The following is a 5,095-nucleotide window of genomic DNA, read 5'->3' as shown; positions in this document are numbered from 1 at the left end:
AAATGGGGTCCGCGTGCTCTGGGCAACTTGGCAGAACAGAGAGCAAAACAAAAGGAGTAGGCAGAAGCAGGGGCCCCTCTCTGCCACTCTAAGTAAGACAACCCAGGCAAGGGTCCGGCCTCTGAGCCCCAGTCCCCCTCTGCTGTGCAGTACATGGGCCCAGATCCTTGCCGGCTCCCCTGCCAGCCCTGCTGCGATCCCACGAGGGTGCGCTTGGCGACACTGGGAGAAACCCAGTATACGGGTGTACGGTTCAAGTCAACGAGACCACAAAGCAGGGTCAGACCTGCACCTGCTTCCGCTGACTGGGGACGCGAGGGTGGAGCGGTGCTTCTTAGGCACCTGGAGAGAATCATTTTCTGTTAAAGTCGAAAAACCAGCTCATCTAAGAAGCTGTGTGTGTGTGTCTCCCCTTTTCCCCATCACTCTGTTAAAATAAAGACATAAACCTCAACCTCTCCTACTGAGGAGCAGGCGCTGTGGCACCCGACGTTAAACCGCTACGTGCGACGTGTGCATCTCAGATCAGAGTGATCTTGCAGTCCCAGCTGCTCCACTGCCAGGGCGCTTCCTGCTGATGCATCTTGGGAAGAGCAGACAGTGGGCCAAGGGGTTGGGCCCCTGGCACCCACCTGGGAGAGCTGGATTCCTGGGCTCCGGGCTTCAGCCTGGCCCAGCTGTGTGTGAGTGTGTGGGTAGCAAACCAGTGAATGGAGTACTCTGTGTGCGTGTGTCTGTGTGTGTGTGCCTTTCAAGTAGATGACAATTAAACAAACACCATTTAAAACACCCCCAGAGTGATCCAACTCTCTATGGCTTGGCCACCACCGTCTGGGGGGTGTCACTGCAGACTCGCCAGGCCCTGGAGCTGCCCGGCGCTCAGCCGTGTGAGCCTGAACCCAACTGCAACTCCCCAGGCTTCTGTCCTCTGTGCCTCGCAGCCAGCGGTGGGCTCCCCACCCTGCACCCACCCCTCCTGGTGGAGGCGGGACCTGCAGCAGGCTTCTCCCTAGGGCAGTCGGGGCTGGCGCTCAGGGCGCACTCCGTCCTCAGCACCCCGGGAGGTGACGTCTGTGCTCCCAGGAGGCGCCTTTGGCTTAAGGTGAGTTTTCTGTCTCCCAGGTAACAGAGACAGAGGGGAGGTGTGCAAAGGAAGCTGCCCCCGGTCCTGTGTGCCTCAGGCCTGTGCGTGTGCTGGTGACGTCAGAGTTCACAGCCGCCGGGGACAGATCAGCCCAGGGAGACAGGCGCCTGTCCAAGTGGAACAGAACGTCCCGAGGAAGACAAACAAAAGGTTTTCCTGGGTGTGTGGCAAGAGGATCAACGGGGCCAGCCAAACAAACTGAACAGGACATGGTACCTTTCTTTTTTTTTTTTTTTTTTTTTTTTTTTTTTGAGGGCTTGGATTGAAGGGCCCCGTAAGACACTGGAGAATCTTGAATTCTCCTCTTGCCCCCTAGGTTCGCATGGTTTCTCTTCCCCGGAGGATCCCGACACTGACATCTGTGACATGGGTACATTGCAGGAGGCTTGGTTGTCCATCTGACCTGGGCGGAAGGGCGCAGCACATCATCAATGGAAATTACGTTAAGCCGCGTGTGAGCGTGGAGGATTCCTGCCACTGGGACCGTCTACTGACAATACAGGAAAGGAAACCAAGGCTCGGGCTCCCTCCACCCCCCACGCCAGGCACACCCTGCTCATTCCCGTCGGCTTCACGGCCACAGCCCGGCGTCATAATTAAGTCGCAGAAAGCCGTGTGGAAGGTGGTGGTGGTTGGTTTTTTGCCCCTGGGGAATCAAAACAGTGATAATGAAACAGGACCAGTAATCTGACTTTAATGAAATGCAGAGTCTCATTCACCACATTTGGCAAAGATGTTAAGTCAGGGAAAGCCATCAGCACGTTCCCATATCAATAAAATGCAATTCCTTGTGTTCTTTACGTAGAACAATAAGGCAGCCTCCGTGGAGAACACGTGGGCTCGCCTGCCTGCGGTTCTCTCGTGCAACTGAGAGATCCACTTCCTGTACAACTGGGGAATGGATCGGTTGGCTGCTGAAAAACCCGTGCGTTACCGCGTTAGACGGCATCTCCAGCATTTTCTGTGGCGAAACAACTTGTGCTGCAGATCTATGTTTGTGGGGGGGACGGGGGACGGCAGAGCTGAACGCCTAGGAGGGGACTTAATGGGAACTAAGCGGGGTGCGCAGGCCCACTCTCGAGTAAGCCTTTCAAATCTGCATTGCATCCAGAAGGCTTTTTATTTTAAAGCCAATTTAAAAAGTCAATAATCATTAAATATGCAGAGACATTTGTACGCTTCCTGCTTTGTTCTTTGGCTTGCTTCCAAATGAGGCCATGCGTGCTTCTGTCATTTGCTGGTTGGTTGGCTTAGCAAATCCAGAGATCAGGGTGACACTGGAACCTGCCTCACTGAACTCCTGTCTTTCCAGAGAGATGCTGGGATGGCAAAACCCAGAACAGCTCTCTTCCTTCTCCTGGGGCCCATGAGGAACTAAAAGGCAAGGCAAGCTTCCCTTATGGGGGGTCTGACACTGGGGTCCTCACCCTGCCCTCCGGCTCCTCCCAGGAGCAGCCTTTCCCGGGGTCCCTGCTGCTGTCCCAGTAAACCCTGGTCCTGCTTGGACAGATTCTACCTGGCCTGCGTCCCGCCTGGGACACATCGGCAGGTGACCCTGGCCCCGAGTCCCTCCCAGACGCCCTCCCTGGAGCCCTGCCTGCCCCTGGCACCCTGGCAGCCGGAAGACCAGCTTGTGGCTTGGCAAGGCGACTCGTGTCGGAGCGCGGCGTGCCCTCACCCTGGCCAGGACACGGCTGGGTTTGGAGCGCAGCTTCTTGGTGTCTGCTCCGGGCAGCCACTGACTTATCTTTGAGCACATCCTGGAACAATACTCTAAGATAAATACTCTGCCAAGCCTTTTACTCCATGGCTATTTACTTTGCATTTCCATGATCTCAATGGAACCCAGAAGGGAGGAGACAGAACGCTGGGCAAACAATCCTTGGCCTCCATGTGCGCACAAGGGGAGGACTGAGGGATGCTGTTTTGTTTTCCCTGACGTGACACAGCCCTCCTGTCTGCGTGCAGATCCGAGTCACTCAGAAGATTCCACTCGGCCCAGCAGGCTGGATAACTCCGCTCCCAGAGGGGGCAGACAGGGCCCAGGGCGGCGGTGCCACTGGAAGACAGTCTGCACGCCCTGTCCTACCCCGTTAGCCTCGGGGTCCTGGGCGAGACCTTGAGCTTGCACGCGTCTCTGCTCCATTCCTCCCTGGAGAGACACCTGGGCTTCAGGGGACTCACCCCTCCAGACTCTTCTGTTTCCAGCAGGATGCCGTATCCCCTGAACCCAAGGCTCTGGAAATCCAAGGAGAGAAACACCAAGCTGTGAACCGGCAGCCTGCTTTTTCCAAGGATGGCTCTCACATGAGCCCTATCGTCATCATGGGATTGCGCTATTTTTAAAAGCCCGCAGAGGTGAGAACTGATTTTGAAAGGTTAAGTCCACAAAGAAAAAGTCAGCACGCTATCAGAATTTGTTCTAGACTCACCCACATTTGTCAAGGAGACCTTTCCAGCTACGCTCACTCCTCTTCCTCCTCCTGGTCCTGCTCAATGAGCTGCACACGCAAAGATCTGCCCTCGACAAACAGACGCAGGTCCCCGGGAAAAGCCGCCAACAGGAAAAACACAAGAGGAAGAGGATGTGAAATTGCTCAAGGGCCACTCTGCTTACTCCTACGGAGCCCAACGCGTCTCCGCGCCTCGGCCGGGGCAGCAGGTGCACGTCTCCATGACCACAGCCAGAGGTGGGCTACCGAGTGCTTTCCCAGGACCCAGGGGAGGGGCGTCTATTTTATTTTATTGTTTTTATGTCCCAGGTAGGAAGTGGTGAAGGTGTGGGCACTGGCTGCCTCCTGAAGCTCTCGGAACTGGCAGGGACTGCAGTAGCTTGGAGAAAGTGACACAAGTCCAAGGCCGGCGGGGGTGGGTGGGGACGTGTTCACATCACGGTGCTGGCTGCCTGTCCTGTCTCCTCACACCCCTAGGGGAGCCTTGGAAACACACCTGCTTGCAGCGTCCGGCCTCTGTGGCTCTGAGACTCCCTGACAGACCGTGGTCTCACTTCCATCAGCTTTGTTGGTTCCAGACGTGCTTGGGAGGCATCTTTGAATAAGCTTTGCACGCAGAGGTACGAGGAGGCCATATGGATAACACATCAAGTGCTTTGGAAGACATTAGCCTGGGAGACGCACCAGCGTTAGCTCTGCTAAGACGAGGAGAGCTACCCAGCAAAGCCACAGTCTGACGTGGCGGGGTTCCCACACGAGCAAGCAGAGTGCACGCGAGGACGCTGGACCCCAGACCCCTCAGCCTGCTGTCGGTGACAGTGCCCGCCATGCCAGGGGTCAGGCCCACTCCCTTTCTGTCCCACCCCAGGCAGGGGCCCAATTCTGGTTCTTTCTTTCCCATGCTGCCTTCCTCACTGGCAAGGCCACCACCATCCAGCTCAGGCTTTGTTCCTTCCCCTGCAACACCTCCTAAACATGGAAACATTAGGAGCTCAGACCCTAAGCAGGCAGATACCTCTCCCTTAAATATCACCGCATTGAATTAAATAAGAGGCTCTGTTGCTTTACATGCATTTACATGTAATATATATTTGCTTTATATATGAATGTGTGTCTTCTCGGAGGGCGTTGTCGCCTTTTTGAGTGCGCACAATGAATACAATCCTCAGATTTGCATGGCGGGTTTGATTTTGGAAACAACAAGTATCTTGGTAACAGTTTAGTCAGCGCCCTCCCATCTGGAGCAGAATGACGCTGTTTTCCCAGCCTCAAGCAAGTGCAGACAGGAAGGGCTGCATCCGGATGTCCCGGGACGGTGATTCTGAGTGGGGACAAGGTTCTCGGGCACAATCGAGTGGCTTCTCGGGGGGACATTCTTGGGGGACAAAGATTCAGCTCCGTGGCCTGCAGCCATCCAGGTTGATCCTTTCCACAATCAGGAGAGAGGAACGGCGTCCCGCCACACCCCCCACCACCGCCAGGGTCACGATGTCCACAG

The 5,095-nt window shown here is 55.7% G+C and overlaps 2 long non-coding RNA genes across 2 annotated transcripts; one reads left to right on the top strand and one right to left on the bottom strand.

Moving 5' to 3' along the window:
* Positions 1–2,958: 2,958 nt before the first annotated feature.
* LOC138843673 (uncharacterized) lies at positions 2,959–3,691 on the bottom strand. The gene is made up of 2 exons (XR_011378597.1): positions 3,577–3,691; positions 2,959–3,382 (listed from the first exon to the last, which is right to left on the bottom strand). It is a non-coding gene; the product is annotated as an uncharacterized lncRNA (long non-coding RNA).
* On the top strand, positions 3,376–4,704 carry LOC127491988 (uncharacterized). Its single transcript, XR_011378598.1, has 2 exons — positions 3,376–3,834; positions 3,907–4,704. It is a non-coding gene; the product is annotated as an uncharacterized lncRNA (long non-coding RNA).
* The last annotated feature ends 391 nt before the right edge of the window (positions 4,705–5,095 follow it).

Source organism: Oryctolagus cuniculus, chromosome 9 (genome assembly GCF_964237555.1).
Source record: "Oryctolagus cuniculus chromosome 9, mOryCun1.1, whole genome shotgun sequence".
Lineage (NCBI taxonomy): Eukaryota > Metazoa > Chordata > Mammalia > Lagomorpha > Leporidae > Oryctolagus > Oryctolagus cuniculus.
The sequence above is the reverse complement of the archived record's forward strand: the minus strand, read 5'-3'. Positions and strand labels throughout refer to the sequence as shown.